The sequence below is a fragment of the Pituophis catenifer genome, unplaced genomic scaffold (genome assembly GCF_029215685.1).
Source record: "Pituophis catenifer annectens isolate HBS135680 unplaced genomic scaffold, rPitCat1.0.hap2 SCAF_5, whole genome shotgun sequence".
NCBI classification, from domain to species: domain Eukaryota; kingdom Metazoa; phylum Chordata; class Lepidosauria; order Squamata; family Colubridae; genus Pituophis; species Pituophis catenifer.
The window spans coordinates 27,075,322-27,094,297 of record NW_027256885.1 but is presented as its reverse complement, the minus strand read 5'-3'; positions in this window follow the sequence as shown (position 1 = coordinate 27,094,297).

The window sequence follows — 18,976 nt, the reverse complement described above, 5'->3', positions numbered from 1 at the left end:
CAGTTAGTGTCACTCAGCCGCTGGAGGGCTTCTCTCTCTGTTAAGATTGGGGGAGGGTCTGTACCCAGCGCTAGCTTCAATTTTCGGTAGCCCCCTACCCAGGCGATCGTTGGGCTCCATTTGTCTAGCCAAGCCAGTCCCAGTATGACGGACTCTGTCATTTTTGGCACCACTACAAACCAAATCAGCTCCCAGTGGCATCCCATCTCTAGTTTGACAGGTTTAGTGACAAGCATAGCTGGGCTCCCTCCTATTAGCTACCCATCAACCTGCTCAAATTGTATAGAGCTTGCTAGGGGTCTCATCTTTATGCCCAGCTTAGCGACTGTGGAGGGGCTGATAAGGCAACGGGTGCAGCCCATGTCTATGATGGCCTCTACTTCCAGTCTCTGGCACCACTATTTTTGACTTAATCGTGAAGGGATGGGTGGCTTCACTTACCATCAGGTCGTCCTCACTGTCATTGCTGCTGTCACCGCTCAGCAGTGGTGGGACCTCAGGAGCCTTAGTTCCTTCTTCCTTTGGTTTTTTGCTGCGGTCTCTTTGGCTTCACTGGGGTTTGACCGCTCGCTTGTGGCACGGGGGCTGGGGCCAAGCACTCAGACGCTTGGTGAGCCTGTTGTTCACACTGGAAGCATTTGATGGGCATCGCGGAGGTCCCTCTTAGTGGCTCCTCCACTTGGCGTGGGCTGGATCACCATCCCAATTGCCTCTTAGGTTTCTTCTCCGGGGTCTCCTTTTGGTGTCGCCGTAGTTCGAGGTCCATTGCTATAGCCATCCGGTACCTGTCGTGGATGCGATCCCGAACTCCCTGGCAAAGGCAGATTTGGAGCAGTTCTTTGTCCAGGCCCTCTTTAAAGTAATGGACCAGCATCAGTTCTGGCTACCGCGTCAGCTTCCCAGCAATTCTCCAAAATTCCTGGATATGTCCTTGAATTGGCTCCTTAATTCCTGTAGGAAATCATTGACATTCCCCAGCTCAGGAGCCCCCTCATCATGAAGTTGGGTCACCCATTCAGACACTTCTCCCTCCAGGTTGTCAATGAGGGTGGAAACAATTTCTCAGTCATCTTGGTAGTCATCTCCATAGCGGTCGATGTGAGCCCATGCTCGGTTTAGAAATAAAACCAATTTGTCCAGGCTCCCATCAAACACTGCTCAAAAGCATGGTGGAGCTTCCCCTCTGGGCCGAGGTGGCAGTGGTTGTGTTTCAGCAGGAATCCACTGTACCTGGACCTGGACCCAGCCCTGTCCAGGGTAGTAGGCCCATCCAGGGGGCACCTCCCCAGCCAGTGGCTGCCGGAGTTCACCCAGTGGGCTGGCTGGTCTTCTGCGCCGGGCTGGCTCCGATAAGAACTGGGACTCGACCAAACTGAGAGCGGCGGTGGAGAGCTGGTAGTTTGGGTCGCATGAAGAGTTGACCGGTCCCTCCCGGGCAGACTTGGTTGCATCCTGGGTTGCACTGAATGCAGAGCTTGAGGCATCATGCCTTGGGTAGACCGGTCTCTCTGCATGGGAAATGTAAAAGTCCGCTGGCCCAGGAGGGCCATCGCATGGCCAGTTCGCTGCAGCTGGCCGATGCTGCTGAGATTCATCGGCTTGAATCTTTTGGGCAGTCCCTCTAGGGTTTGGCTGCGAGTCTGGTATTTCCATTCTCCCAACTCATTTGAATCCAGGGGTCCCGTCAACCTCCTCTCCAGGATCGTTGTTCTCGCTTCCCTAGTGGATGTGATCGGTCTCTCCCTCATCTGGCCCTGGGAAGCTAGTTTGGACTCCAGGTCCTCCTCCGCCCAATAAAGCTCCTTGGAAGCTGGCAGTTTGACGTGCACCTTGGCCTGGGCCCCCAGTTGGCACTTGACTTTGGCTGCAGCCGCTGCTGCTGCCGCTCGCTTGGGCATCGAGGGGAATGTCAGGCTCTCCTCAATTCCCCCACAGGCTCCGCCGGCACTCGTCATCTCTCTGGTTTCTTTCTCCAACTTCCCTGAGTCTTTTCCACTGCCTGGGTAGACCAGGTAAGCAGCCGGAGCTCAGGACCCCAGACAGCAACTCTGGTTTGGAGCCTTAGAGTTTAGAGAGCCGGTTTAATGTCAAGGTTCCAAGTAATACATCCCCAACAATGAGAACTCTGAGGCAGGCATATTCCTCAAAGAACATTTTTTTTATAAAAAGTTTTTTATTTTTAAACAAACAGTTCATCTTTAATCAATCAGTGTGTCATCTGAGTACAAAATTTTTTGTGTCATCATATTCAACATTTACCATCATTTTCTTAATACATATATATCTTTGCTCTTACATTTTAATTTAATTTATTACATGTTCTTTCCAAATTTCTTAATTTTATACTGCTTTTCAGTCTCTATCCATTGATAAAATTGCCCCCATATATTGTAATACTCCGATTCTTCCTTCTCTTTAATTGCCAATGTTAATTTATTCATTTCTGCACATTCTAATATTTTCTTAATTACCTCTCCCTTTGTAGGAATTTTTTCTGCTTTCCAATTTTGTGCAAATACAATTCTTGCTGCAGTTATTACATGTATGATCAAATATATGTTTTCTTTACTAAAGTTCTCTGATAAAATACCCAACATGAACAGCTCCGATTTTAAATCAATATGTTGTTGCGTCATCTTCTCTAATCATAATCAAATATTTGCCCAATAGTTTCTCGCTTCTGCACATATCCACCACATATGATAATATGATCCCGGTGTCTGGTGGCATTTGCAACATTTAGTTGATTTATCTTTAAAGATTTTTGCCAATCTTTCTGGTGACATGTGCCATCTATAAAACATTTTGTACAAATTCTCTTTATATGCTGTAACCATTGTTAAGTTATAGTTTCTTTCCCATAATTGCTGCCATTTATCTAACTTTATTGTATATCCAAAATTTTTCGCCCATGCTATCGTTTCTTTTACTTGTTCTTCTTCTAGTTTAATACCAAGTAAATATCTATACAATTTTTTAAATCATTTTCTCATCTGTTCCTGTGAGTATCTCATCCAATTCTGTCATCTCCAAGTAAAAACCATATAACTTTGCATCTTTTTCATATCTCGATTGTATTTGCAATTGTGTATACCACTCCATATCAATCCCTTGTTCTTTTTGAGCCAGGCTAAGATTCGATATTGGGATAAAACTCAAATATTAGAAATCCAAATCTTTGGTCAAGACAGAAGTGCCTCTTCCGTGCCAAGGTGCTGAGATGGCAGACGGTATTTGACGTAGGTACAGAATTGTAAAAGGGTAAACTGACCCTAAACAGATACATCCTGTTGTTTAATGTTTATTACACCCCAAATGTCATGTATATCTTAGAGAAGAAATACTGCTTCCCTTACTGTCCTCTTTACTGCTCTTGAGGCGCCTTTGAGCCCCTTATCTCCTCTTTATTATGTCTTGAGCTCCGGAGCTGAGAACCTGAGCCTGTGGGAAAAGGGCTGTTATGTCTTTCCTAGAGATAGATTAAAGGGTAACCTCTACGTGTGAAATGTCTCACTCTTCGTAATAACTTTGCCTTTATACTGTATAAATATCGGGCCAAAAGCAGCCATCATTGTTCAGACCCTTTGCTGTCTTTGGACTGTTTGAACCTTGCGCAATAAACTCTTTCCTGCATTGAAGAGCTTGGCCTAGTTCCGTCATTTCTCCTATAACATTTTAATTCTTGTTTCGTTTTCAATAACCCCTTTTCTGATAAAATAGCTTTATATCTAATAATATTTCCCATATTGATAATGTTTGGATGTACTAATGCTTCCGTTGTTGAAAGCCATATTGGTATTTTCAAATAATGTTTTTCTCTAACTTTCTCCCATACTAATAATAAAGCATTTCTTACATAATGTCTTTGAAAATAACTGTGTATCTTATTTTTCCCATACCATAAGAAGGCATGCCAACTCAGTTGTAAATCATGTCCCTCCAAAGTCAATAGCCTTGTATTTCTTAATATACAGTAATTCATTATTTCATCCATGATAATGCTGCTGCCTGATAATATAATTCCCAGTTTGGTAGTCCAAACCCTCCCCTAAGTCTTGCATCTTGTAACATTTTTATATTAATTCTTGCTTTTTTCCCTTGCCATATAAATTTCATTATCACTTTATTCAGATTTTCAAAATATTTTTTTCCAGTTTTATCGGTATTGTTTGAAATAAAAACAACAATCTAAGTAATATATTCATCTTAATTGTCGCTATTCTTTCCATTAATGATAATTGTAGGTTTTTCCATCTCTCCAAGTCCATCTCAATTTGTCTTTTCAATTTATAGTAATTATCTTCCTTAATCGTTACGCATCTTGCTGTTAATTGGATTCCTAAGTATTTTACTTTTTTGGTAATCTGAATATCTAGTTTCTCCATTAAATCCCTTTTCTGTTTCTCTGTAATATATTTCACCAATATTTTTGTTTTATCTTTATTAATTTTCAACCCTGCCACCTCTCCATATACTTCTATTTGTTCCATAAATTTAGGTCCTACTTCTTGTGGCTCCTCTAAAATAAACACTAGATCATCTGCAAATGCTTGTAATTTGCATTTTTCTTTTTTAATTTTCATTCCTTTTATCTCTTCATTTTGTCTTATATTTCTATTTAATGTCAACACAAATAATAATGGGGATAGAGGACATCCCTGCCTTGTTCCTTTCATAATATTAACCTTCTCTGTCATATCTCCATTTATTATCACCTTTGTTGATTGATTGCTGTAAATTGCTTTGATCATATTTATAAATCTCCCCCCAAAGTCCATAGTCTGTAATTGCTTTATCATAAATTGCCAATTCATGTTGTCAAACGCCTTCTGTGCATCGAGAAACACCAATGCCATTTGTTTTTCTGGATGTGCCTCATAGTATTCCAAAGAATTCAAGATTATCCTCATATTGTCTCTGATCTGTCTCTTTGGTAAAAAACCATTTTGGTCTATATGTATGAATTCATTTAACAACCTCTTTAGTTTATTTGCTATTATTGATGCAAATATCTTATAATCCGCATTTAACAAGGAGATTGGTCTATAGTTTTTAACTTGTTGTAGTTCTGTGTCTTCTTTCGGTATAAGAGTAATATATGCCTCCATCCATGAGTTCGGTTTCTTTGCTTTTACTAGGAGTTCATTGAATACTTCCAACATTGTATTACTTATTACATCCTGTAATGTTTTATATAACTCTGCTGGCAATCCATCTGGGCCCGGCATTTTACCGTTCTTTTGTTTTTTAATCCTCTCTGTTAATTCCATCATCGTTATCCTTTCCTCCAATGTCTCCTTGTATTTTTCTGGTATATTAGGTAATTCAGATTTTTCTAGGTATTGTTTTATCTTCTCTCCTGATATTGTCTCTTGTTTATAGAGTTTCTCATAATAGTTCTGTACTATTTTTTTATTTTCCTCATTTCGATAGCATGTAGTTCCTTTCTCATCCATTAGTTGTTTAATTAATTTTTTTTCTCTCCTTTTTCATTTTATATGCCAACTATCTACCTGGCTTGTTTGCATTTTCAAAGAAGTTTTGTTTAGAAGTCTTTATTTTACATGCCAGATCCTCTTTTTCAGTTAAATTCATTTCATGCTTTTTCAAATCCATTTGATTTTTAATCCTCTTGTTTTGTGTATCTTTTTGTAATTCCATCACTAACTTCTTATATTCCTCTTCCAATTTTTTTTGAGTTTGTCTTTTCTTTTTGTTCCTTTTTCCCAAATAAGTCATTGCCAACCCTCAAATATATGCTTTTGTTGTATCCCATGCATTTTGCAATGAGGTATCTTCCTTTTTGTTTTCCCTGCAAAAGAAAACCAGTTCTTTCTCCATAAATTGTTGAAACTCCTTTTCATTTAATATTGTTTGATTTAAAGTCCATCTTGATCTCTTTCTTTGTCCCTTCCATGTAATTGTAATCAGATTATGATCTGCCCATATGCTTACTTCAATATTTATATCTTGTACATTAGCTAATAGATCGATTGACATCCACATCATGTCTATTCTAGACCATGACCTATGTCTTCTTGAATAAAAAGTATATTGTTTTTCCTTCAAATGTATTTCTGTACAGGCATCTTGAACACTTAATTCCTCTACCATTGTAGAAAAGGCTTTTGGAAGAGATTTCCTAGGCTTCTTGTTTGTCTTTGTCGTCCTATAGTCCAAGTCAACTTCTATTATTGCATTGAAATCACCCATCATGCAGATATTTTCATACTCACATTCTATTATTTTCCTGTGTAATTTCCCATAAAATTCTTCTTGATTATCATTTGGTGCATATATCGCCACCAAGAGTATTTGTTTATAGTTCATTGTTACTTCCACCATAATAATCCTCCCTTCTTCATCAGCAAATATTTGTTTAGGTTCTAATGTCTTTTTTAATATATAATACTACACCTCTTTTGCTTTGGTGTGTCAGTGCAGTAAATAGTTCTCCCAATTTTTAATATTCCAACAGTTTTTTATGTTGTTTTCTAATATGAACTTCTTGTAGACATATTATGTCCATTTTTAGTTTGTCCAATTTGTTAAGAGTTATTTTCCTTTTTATCACCAAATTTAATCCATTTATATTTATTGATATTGCTTTTATTTCTTCTTCCATAGTTTACTTGTTACTAGCTTTTGCCGATCTTGTCGTTCTTATCTCTCTTTGATCTTTAGGATCTTTTAACCTTGCCCCTTCTCTTATTGCTCTTTCTTCTTGTTCTTCTGCCATCTCTCTTGTTTGTTCTTCTTTTTCTTTCACAGCTTCTTCCTCAGGGTGCCGTCCGCCAGACAATGTCGGCTGACGACTCCCAGGGGGAGAGCCTTCTCTGTGGCGGCGCCCACCCTCTGGAACAACCTCCCCCCAGAGATACGTACAATAACAGACCTCCGGATTTTTCGTCAGGCCCTGAAAACCCATTTATTTCAACTAGCTGGGCTGGCTTGAGTTAAATTTTAAATTGATTTTAAATTGGGTTGTTTTAATTTACGGCCAAAATATTTAATTATTTTAAACTGCTTTTAAATTTTGTATGTATTGTTTTTTACTTTGGCTGTTCACCGCCCTGAGTCCTATTTGGAGAAGGGCGGTATAGAAATAAGAACAAATAAATAAATAAATAAATAAATAAATAAATAAATAAATATCTAATCTCTCTTTCCTCTCTCGATCTTTCCTCCTCTTGTAGCCCCAAGTATTGCTCATAAAATAATTCCACTTTCTCTATGGAATCTAATCTGTGTCTTTGTTCCTGCCAATTCACCAATATTCCTTCTGGTATTAACCATCTAATGCTCACTCCTTTTTTAATTAAACACTTTGTCAAAAATTGATATTCTTTTCTCAAATCTCTTACTCTTCTAGGTATCTGTTTCAGCACCACTATCTCTCTGCCTTTATGTTTTATTGGGTTATTCCTTGCTATCTGTAATATCTTTGTCTTTATTGCTTTCTTGGTGAACCTTACATGCACCTCTCTAGGTAATTTATTTCTCATTGCATATTTAGTATGTACTCTGAATATCTCATCAATCTCATTTAATATCTTTTCTTTACTTTCCTCCATCGCTTTCGCCAACAGCTCTGCCATAACTTCAACTAGATTCTCCCCCTTCTCTTCTTCTATTTCGAATAATATTTTCCTGGTTTTTATCAGTTATTGTAAGCCTGTCGTCTAATTCTCCCACTCTTTTTTCTGTCAACTCTGCTTTTTCTTCCACTTTTTGTATTCTTTCTTCATTCTTTCCAATCATCCCCTTGACATCTTTTAGTTCCCCTTCTACTTTTTCCATTCTCTCATCCAATTTGCCTTTTCTTTCTTTAAAATCTTCCTGAAACACCTGTATCATATTTTTTAATTCCAGTTGCATGGCCATAGTGTCCAATGTTCTCTGAGCCGCAGGACTTGAAGTTGTTGAGGAAGCTGTTGAAGGCAGATGTGTTGTTGTTTTCTTCATCTTGTTGTGCCTTAATACTATAATCCACCAGGTTTGTAAACCAAGTATGGCTTTAATTTATAATCCAAAAATTTAATCCACCCCGTTGGATGAATTAGGAAAAAAAAGATTTTAAAAAAATCAACCAACCCAAAAGCAAAAATGAAAAAGAAAAAAAATCCCCCCAAAATAACATCCCACTCTCACATTCACTTCTCACTCTTCAGGTTCTTCTTACCATAATCCAAATTTTCTCTAATGAGGAATTAAAACATCCAAGAAACCAGCAAAAAGAAAAACAAGAAAAAGTGTCTATATAAAAAGAAAATCACAAAAAGACCAAAAACAGAGGACGCAATCCAGCTAATTATTACAAACAAAAGTGAAAAAGGAGAAACAAAAAGAAACCATTGAAGCAGAGAAAAAATAATGGCTAAAAGTTAACAAGTAAAGTCTTAGTTCTGTTGATTCTATTGTCCCAAACAAGGGGGAAAAAATCTCAAAGTCAAGACACAACATTCGTTGTGCCCACGTGATGCCCCTCCTGCGCGAGCTGCACTGGCTCCCAGTGGTCTTCCGGGTGCAATTCAAGGTACTGGTTACCACCTTTAAAAGCGCTCCATGGCATAGGACCCGGGTACCTTCGAGACCAACTTCTGCCACCAATAGCCTCCCACCGGCCAGTTTGCTCCCACAGAGAGGGTCTCCTCAGGGTGCCATCGGCCAAGTTATGTCGGCTGGTGACACCCAGGGGGAGGGCCTTCTCTGTGGGAACCCCTGCCCTGTGGAATGAACTGCCCCCGGAAATACATAAGATCTCCGACCTCCGCGTATTTCACTGTGCCCTCAAGACCCTGCTGTTCCGCCAGGCTGGGCTATCAATGTAATGATTTTAAATTGGGTGTTTTAAATTTGGGGTTTTAAATCTGAGCCGAAATTATTTAATAATTTTAATTATTTTTAAATTGATGTCTGTCTTTGTGCTTTTAATAGGCTGTACACCGCCCTGAGTCCTTCGGGAGAAGGGCGGTATAGAAATTAAATTATTATTATTATTATTATTATTATTATTATTATTATTATTATTATTATTATTATTATTATTATTATTATTTGAATAATATCAACAATCTTTCCTGTTACTTCTTCTTGTACAAACTTCAAAAGGCACACTGTTCCAGCTTATATTAAAAACAGCACTCCCAATGTGCAACTCTCTATTAGGCACAACAGTTTCTTATCAGTTCAGCCAACATTATCAAGGTCATTCTTATTCTTGTTTAATTTGTTCAATACAATGTCTTTTCACTGGTGCCTCTAGATGGTGCTGCAATTTGTTTTCACTCAGGAAAAGTAGGAAAAGTTTTTATAAAAATAGTTCATTCAATCATTTCAGCTTAATTCAATTTCATTTGGTAAAAATCAGAAGTTTAAAAATACTCAGTGAGGCTTTCTACTCTTATTCTCTTGTTTTCCAAATCAATTCTGCTAATTCATTCAATTTTCTTCTTTCATTTGGGCCTGCCCACTTTCTTCGCTGCTATGCTACTGGAGGTAGAGAGCCGACACACGCCCACTCTCCTCTCCTCTCTTTGTGCCGTTTTCTTCTCTTTTGGTTATTTCCAGGAGGTTATGAAAAGAAACATATATTTTAAACAGCAAGCATCTCACCCAGATGATCCACACTTCCTTTTACTTCCTCGCTTCAGTTGTGGCTGCCCTAGCTTCGTGGTGGCACATTCAATGGCCGCTTTCTCAGTTGTCTGGTTGAGAGGCTTCTTCTGACTAGCCAGGGAATTTGCGATTTCCCTGTGCTTGCCAGTCTGTGCCTCTCTCGTTTCGGTCAAAAAAGACCCCCAAACAGCTGTAATATCAACGATCCCTCGGGAGCCCCCGAAGAAAGTGTTGTTTCACTGTGACGCTGGCCACACACACATACACCTACGTTTTATTGGGACATTTCAAATTGGCACAGACTTGACTCTAAATTCCTGCCGGTTTTACACCCAATTAAAAGTAAAACTTTGTCGACTTCCGGTTGAGGCATGGATCAAGGTGACATGAGGAAGGAGAGCTCCGTATCCCGTGTCGAATTTCCAGTGTTACGGTGCCCGTTATGGGAGCCTTGGTAGTACAGTGGTCTAAAGCACCCTGTTATTAAGACCAGCTGCCTGCAATTACTGCAGGTTCGAATCTCGCCAGGCTCAAGGTTGACTCAGCCTTCCATCCTTTCTAAGGTAGGTAAATTGAGGACCCAGTTGTGGGGGCAATAAGCTGACTTTGTATAAATATACAAAAGGATGAAGGCTATTGCTTAGCACATTGTAAGCTGCCCTGAGTCTCCGGAGAAGGGCAGCATATAAATCAAATTTTTTTTAAAAAAAAAATCGGTCTTGGGTAGACCGATAGAGAGAGGGTGACTTCGGCGGAGCTGGTGAGGAGAGGTGCGGTCTCCCGCCGCACTAAGAAGAACCCTCATTTCGAACACGGAAGTAGACGGCCGATATGGCCGACCCAGAGATCTAATGCCCCAAGTGCTAAATCGGGAAGCAAAAGAGTGAGTATGGGGTGAAGATTGGCGGTGTGAGCAGGAGATTAAACATTAGAAATAGTGCTATAGGTAATAACTGCGAGGAGTTGACAACTTAGAGTCTGGAGAAGCAGCGGGTGGAAAGGGAGACTCGGAAAGGTGCAGACGGCAAACAGTGAGGAGAGCGAAAGTGACACAGCGAAACCTGTCCTGCTAGATACATACAGAGGAATAGAAAAGGACATTTGAAAGAGCATGCGATTTGAAGCTGGGAGAAGAGAAGCGATTTGAAGCAGGACGTTGGCTTTCCTTTTAATAAAGCTGCACGGACAGAGAAGGACAACATAGGCAACAATAAAAAGGGACAAAAGTAAAAGTTGCAGGACTAAGATCACCATTTTGGACAGTGAGGGTGAAAGGCTTTGAACTACGTGCTTGGCTCTTGCTTCCTTCTGATTCTATAAAGAAGACTCTATCTCAATTGGATATATAACGGTTGGTGTTGGAGAGCTACCAGAGGAGGACTAGTGTTAATTACAGTGGAATATTGTATTGATTAATTTGTAAGAAAAAAAAATCCTTGTACTTATATTTAACTTATATATAATAATTACCTATATATTTATATATTTACACAATAGTTACTACTATTTAATAACAGTTCAACAACTTATTTATTCAACTATTTAAGATTTATGATAATTACAAATTAGTATTAATTATGGATTAAGCATTAACTATTTATAAGACAAAAAATTTAAACTTTAATCAACTTATATATATAATTGTTTAGTACTGTTTATATGTTATAATATTTTGTCTGCTTTCTTATATACGTTTTGATTAAGATTTTATTAATATTAAGCGAGTTAGTAAATTAATTAATTAACACTTAATATTATTTATAAGGATTTCTACTTAGATTAAGATTAGGATACAGCCCGTGTCAGAATCAATTAGAGAAATATACAATAATACCCTATCTAAAATACAATTTGTAAGGTATAGATTGAGACTTCTTATTTAAATAAAATAGGAATAGAATATACTTAGATCTATTCAAGAATATTAGGAAATAGTAGTTTACAAAACAAAGCCAGAAGCAAATGCTGATTTGGGAAAGAATAGACAGAATTCTAGAAAAACAATACAAAATTTTGAAGGAAATTACATCCACCACAGTAACCACAGTTAAAACAGGAAAGAAGGTCACTTCAACACCAATTGGACTAACAGCTTCTCCAGCAACACAAAAAACATTAGAAGGGATGTTCTCGACTGATAAGCAAACTTCCACCATGAGTATGCAGACTGTCCAGACAACATTAGCGACAATACAAGAGACTATGTTAAAAATGCAAGAGTGCTTATCTAGAAACCATGAGGAAGCTAGGAGAGATCTGGACGAAGTTAAAAAGTCGGTCAAAGAAGATATACTAAAATTAGATGAAAAAATGGACTCTATTCAAGAGATAATACAAAAAAATGACCAAAGGATTACGGCTATAGAAAAAAAAACGGAGCAAACAGAAGAGAAGCTAGAACTATTGGATGAGAAGATGACAGGACTCAACAAAGACCTGGAGATTACGGTGGCACAGTTAGAGATGGAGAGAGCGGAATTCTATCTAAGGTTCCAGAACGTGAGAGAAGAAAGAGATGAGGACCTAACCCTAATAATGGCGGAAATGATCGTGAAAGCTCTACAACGAGATAAAGACGAGATTATTAATGAATTGGATGAAGTGTTTAGAGTACATACGAACTACGCGAGACAACACAAATTGCCAAGGGAGGTCCATGTACGTTTTGTGCGGAGGAAAGTTAGAGATATTGTTTTCAGAATAACAAAAGAAGAACCAATGCACTATAGACAGAAAGAAATCATAACATTAAAACAAATACCAAGAAGAATTAGAGAATGGAGAAAAGACTATGGATTCCTCATGGCATTACTAAATAGAAAACAAATATTATTTCGATGGATAATACCAGAGGGAGTATTGGTCACATGGCAGGGGAAAAAGATAAAAGTTGACTCCTTAGGGAAGGCACAAACCCTACACGATCAGGTGATAGAAGCAGAAAGAACAAATGGCAGAAGAGAAGAATTGGAAAGAAGAGGCAAGCCAAAACAAAGACAAGAAGACCAAGAAACCCCGTGTGAGGAGAGTATTAAGGAAAAAGAAAAAGAAGAGGGGGAAATCCGAGAAGAAGAAGGAGTAACGACAATAGCACAAAACCAGGCTAAGAAGAAGGACAGGAAGTAAAGGAATAAAAAAAGGGAAAAGACCAACTTTAAAGAATGGACCGGAATCTTAAAATTATATCATTAAACATAAACGGACTTAACTCGCCAGTTAAAAGAAATCAAATATTTAGGAAGTTAATTAAACAAACATTAGATATTGTATGTCTTCAAGAAACCCATATAAGAAAACAAGATGAAAATTTTTTACAATGTAAAAAATTAGGGAAAGCATTTGTATCCTTAGCAGACAAAAAGAAAAGAGGAATAGTAGTTTTTATTAATGAAGAGATAGAAAGCAATTTAAAATATGCAGATAAGATAGGAAGAATCCTGATGGTTGAAGTAAAGGTTAAAGGTAAAAGTGTGTTGTTAGTGGTTGTATATGCACCAAATAGTGAACAAAAAGAATTTTATCAAAAACTGCATGAAAAGATTATAGAACAAAATATAGAAAATGTATGTCTGTTAGGAGACCTTAACGCAATTGTGGATCCAAAAAAGGACTATAAGAGCGATCAAAATAATAAAAAAAAGAAAAATTTGCTGCCAAAAACATTTTTTAATTTAACAGAAGAACTAAACTTAGTGGATATATGGAGGCTATATAACCCAAAAGAGGAAGGGTACACATACTATTCCAACCCCCACAAATCCTGGTCGAGGATAGCCATGGCATGGGTTACAAAGAGTTTAATACAAGAGATAGATACAGTAGAGATCGTGACGAATGATTGGGCTGACCATAACCCAATAACGATAGAATGGAGAGGGCAAAGAAAGAAAAGGAGCAGATGGATGATGAATGTTCAGATAATGAAAGAAAAGGAGTATATCGGAAGGATAGAAAAAGAATTGAAGGGGTTCTTTAAAGATAACAATAAAAATCAGACATCCCTCCAAAACCTGTGGGATACAACAAAGGCTTACATTAGAGGCTTAACAATAGCCTATAATAGTAAACGGAGAAAAGAGAAAGAAAATGAATACAATAAAATTAGAGAAGAGATTAAAAATTGGGAAGGGAAATTACAGGAAAGGCCAGGAGATGAACAAATAAGAACTAATTGGATGGCAGCTAAACACAAATTGAATTTACTTGAGCAAGAAAAATATGTTAATACAATGAAATTTCTAAAACAAAATCAATTTGAACAGGCCAACAAACCAGGGAGGTGGATGGCTTATAAATTAAGAAAAGAAAGAGAGAAACGAACAATTAATCAACTGCAGGATAAGGATGGTAAGTTATGCCAGAACCTAGAAAAGAAGAAAGAGATAGTAACCCAATTTTTTCAAGAATTGTACACACAGGATAAGGTGCCAACAGAAGAAATAGATCAATATTTAAAGGAGGAGGGAATGCCAGTGGTAACCGAAGAAGAGGAAGAGATACTTAATAGAGAGATTACCATAGAGGAACTGCAGGCAACAATTAGGAAGCAAAAAAACAATAAAACGCCGGAAACGGATGGCTTACCAGTAGAATTATATAAAGGAATAGGGGAATCACTGAATTGGATATTATTAGAGGTTTACAATGAGGCACTGAAAGAGGCAAAGTTACCAGAATCTTGGAGGGAGGCATACATCTCGCTAATCCCGAAGGAGGGGGCAGATACATCACAGATAAAAAATTATAGGCCAATTTTCTTACTAAATTCAGATTATAAGATTTTTATGAATTTGATGGCAAACAGATTAAAGACAATATTAAATCACAGAATACACTCGGACCAGAACGGATTCCTGCCGGCAAGACAAATTAAAAACAATACAAGGACAGTGATCAATGTAATAGAATACTATGAGGTGCATCCAGAAAGACAGGTAGCCCTGATCTTTCTGGATGCACAAAAGGCGTTTGATCGGGTCAACTGGAGCTTTATGACACAACAAACAAAGAACATGAAATTTGGGGAGAAATTCGAAAAGATGATAGTCTCAATATACACAAAACAGAGAGCAAGGATATTAGTCAATGGGGAATTAACAAATTTTTTTGAAATAAGTAGAGGAGTACGACAAGGGTGCCCACTTTCACCACTACTTTTTATACTAATGCTAGAAAATCTACTTAGAAGAATTAGACTCAATAAAAATATAAAAGGACTTAAGGTTAAAGGAGAAGAATACAAGGTTCAAGCATTTGCTGACGACCTTGTATTCTTCATAGAAGACCCATTAGAAACAGAACTAAAATTAACAGAAGAAATAGAGAAATTTGGTAAGGTGGCAGGTTTAAAAGTGAATAAGGATAAGACTAAAATATTAACTAAAAACTTAACAGCAAAACAAATAGAAGAATTAGAAAAACAATCAGGATTACAAGTAGTTAAGAGGGTAAAATATTTAGGTATCAATCTGACAACTAGGAATGTGGCTATAAAAGATAATAATTATGGGGAGTTAGTACAACAAATTAAAAATGATTTAGAAAGATGGGGCAAACTAAACTTATCATTGCTAGGAAGAATTGGGGCGATTAAGATGAATATACTCCCGAGGCTCCTCTACTTATTTCAAACTATTCCAGTTAAATTAGAGAAAAACTTTTTTACAAATTTGAATAAAATAACATCAAAATTCATATGGGAAGGAAAAAAACCAAGAATAAATTTAAATATATTACAGGATGATAGATCTAGAGGGGGTTTTGACTTACCAGCGTGGGAGAAATATTATAAGGCAGCGAGTTTAACATGGATTAAGGAGTGGGTCAATTTAGAGAATTACAGACTATTAAAACTGGAAGGCCACGATTTGTTAAAGGGGTGGCATGCCTATTTGTGGAATGCCGGGAACAAAACCTATAAACATTTTAAAGACCACATAATTAGAAATTTTCCTTGACTTCATTATGTTTATATATATATATATATTACTGATAAAGAAATAAAGGGAGACTGGTATAGATCTATTTCAAGCTTCTTAGCTCTCATCAGCCAGCCTTACCCTTACTTGGATTCAAACCTGGGCTGCCTGCATGTTAGGCAGTTGTATTAACCACTGAGCCACAGGTTCTCCTCCTTTCATCAACCTGAGCAGAATGCTCTCTCCCACATGTTGGAGTAGACCAGGTGTCTCGGTAAAACACTTAAAATATATATATATACTCCTCTTTGAATAAAGCAATTAGTTTAACCATTTCTGCCTTTTCTTCCTTGCTGTGGAAATAATATATATTTCTGTTTAATATTATTATTTAATATAATTATTCTGTTAATAATCTTTATAAACTATCACCATTTATATTTTAAAAATTCACTGTATTCTTTCAGATTCTTTAACTTTAAAGGTAAAAATATTTTCCCCCCATCCATTTTAAAACACTAAGCCTTTCTTTAAAAACTTTTCTAAAATCAAAACATTCTAATACATCTTTTTTAAAACTTCCTCTTAACAAACATACTTTAAAGTTCACTTTCAGACCAATATTATTCCAACTAACTCCAATTAACTCATTAAATTTAGATCACTCCCTCCAAGTTACCCTCATAGAATATTTTTTTTCTTCTTGTATACATCCTTTTTAAAACTTGTATACATCATTTTTAAAACTATGCCACATAATGCCACCTGTAAAACATTTTATACAGGTTTTTCTTGTAAGTAGTTGCCATTGTCAATTTATAATTTCTATCCCAAAGTTTCTGCCATTTATCTAGTTCTATAGTATATCCCAAAAATTTTGCCCATGCTATCATTGTTTCTTTCACTTGTTCATCTTCCATTTTAAAGCTTAATAAATAGCTATATATTTTCTTTATTAACTTTTCATCCGTTCCTGAATCAAGTGTCTGATCCGTATCTGATCAAGTGTTGATGGCTGTTTATAAAAACCATATGTTTTTACATCTTTCTCATATCTCGATTGTATTTGCAAATGTGGCTACCATGCAAGGTTCACCCCTTGATTTTGTAATTCCTGTTTAGTTTTTAATTCCCTTTTAAAATATCTTTATATGTCACAATTTTTTTCCAAGTTTACAACATAGTATGTTAATGTTTATATTGTATGGTTTTTAATTTTGGCTGTTCACCGCCCCGAGTCCTTTGGGAGAGGGGGCGGTATAAATTTTTTTAAAATAAATAAATAAATTTGGGCGTATCAATGCTTCCATAACAGCCAGACTAGTATTTTCATGTAATTTTTTGCCCTAACCTTTTCATAAACTAAAAATAGAGCATTTCTTACGTAATGTCTTTGGAAATATCTATGTATTTTGTTCTTTCCATACCACAGAAAAGCGTGCCATCCCAGTTGAAGATCATGTCCCTCCAACAATAGTAATCGTCTATGTCTAAGATTTATCCATTCTTTCACCCAAGAGAGTGTAGAGGCCTGATAGTAAAGCTCCCAATCTGGGAACCCAAAGCCCCCATTATTTTTAGATTCTTGCAGCATTTTCAGTCTTATTCTTGCCCTTTTACCTTGCCACATGTATTTCAAAATTATTGTGTTTAGTTCATCAAAGTATTTTTTTCTCTAGTTTTATAGGAATTGTTTGAAACAAAAAGAGTAACTTTGGCAGGATATTCATTTTTATGGCTGCTATTCTTCCTACCATTGACAGTTGCAGGTTTTTCCAATTTTCCAGATCCAGTTTGATTTGTTGTGTTAACCTAGTATAGTTATCTTCTTTAATTGTTGCACATCTTGACGTTAAATAGATTCCCAAATATTTTACTTTAACTACCTGGAGGTCTATCTTCTTTGTCAATTCATTTTTCTGTTTATCTGAGGTTTTTTTACTAATAGTTTAGTTTTTTCTTTATTTATTTTCAATCCTGCAACTTCTCCATATTCTTCTATTTTTCCCATTAGCTTGGGGCCAGTTTCCAATGGCTCATCTAGAATAAATACCAGGTCATCCGCAAATGCTTGCAATTTGTACTTTTCTCTTTTTATTTCTATACCTTTTATTTCTGAGTCTTGTCTAATGTTTCTGTTTAGTACTTCCAATGTTAATATGAATAGTAATGGGGACAGCGGGCATCCTTGTCTTCTGCTTTTTTTTTAATATCAAAGTTCTCTGTCGAGTCCCCATTCACAATCACTTTTGCCATTTGTTTGGAATATATTGTCTTAATCATATTTATAAACCTCTCACCAAAATCCATACACTCTAATTGGTGTAACATAAATTGCCAATTTACATTGTCAAATGCTTTTTGTGCATCTAAAATATCAACACCATTTGTTTTTCAGGGTGCACTTCATAGTACTCCAACATGTCTAAGATAAATCTTACATTTTTTAAAATTTGTCTTTTAGGTAGAAATCCATTTTGGTCTGGATGTATAAATTCATTCAAAAATCTTTTTAATCTTTTTGCTATTATTGATACAAATATTTTGTAGTCTGCATTTAGTAATGATATAGGCTTGTAGTTCTTTATTTGTGTTAAATCTGAATCTTCTTTCAGGATTAATGTAATATTTACTTCTATCCAAGTATTTGGAATCTTAGCTTCTAGCAATACTTCATTGTAAACCTGTAGCATTGATAAACTTAATGCATCCTGTAAATGTTTATAAACTTCTGCAGATAGTCCATCTGGTCCTGGTGATTTGTTATTCTTTTGTCTGTTGATCGCCTCTATTAGTTCCATCATCGTTATTCTTTCATTTATCATAGCTTTCACATTTTCAGGCACTTTTGGTAATGTAGCTTTTTCCAAATATTGCTTTATCTTTTCCTCTGAAAATGTTTCTTAATCGTATAGTTTCCCATAAAACTCCTGAACTATTTTCTTTTTACTCTCGTTTTGGTACTGTAAGGTTCCCTTGTCATCTTGTAGTTTACTTATCAGTTTCTTCTCTTTCTCCTTTTTCAACTTGTATGCTAGCCATCTTCCTGGTTTGTTGGCGTTTTCAAAAAGTTTTGTTTTGCTCTTGATTTGTTGTGCAAGTTTTCCTTTTTCCATTAAATTCAACTTATGTTTTATTATTTCCATATGATTTTAAAAATTTCCTTTTTGCGGTTCTTTTTGTAGTTCTAGTTCAAGTTTTTTATAGTCTTCTACTAATGTCTTTTGATTTTTTTTTTTATCACTATGTAGGTTATCGCTAGCCCCCTAATATATGCTTTAGCTGTGTCCCATATGTTTTGCAGTGAAGTCTCTTCTTTTTCATTCTCCTTAAAGAAGAATTCCATTTCTTTTACTATTGTTTGCATAAATTCTTTTTCTTTTAGTATAGATTGGTTCAATGTCCATCTCCACCTTTTCTTTTGCCCCTTCCAACTAATT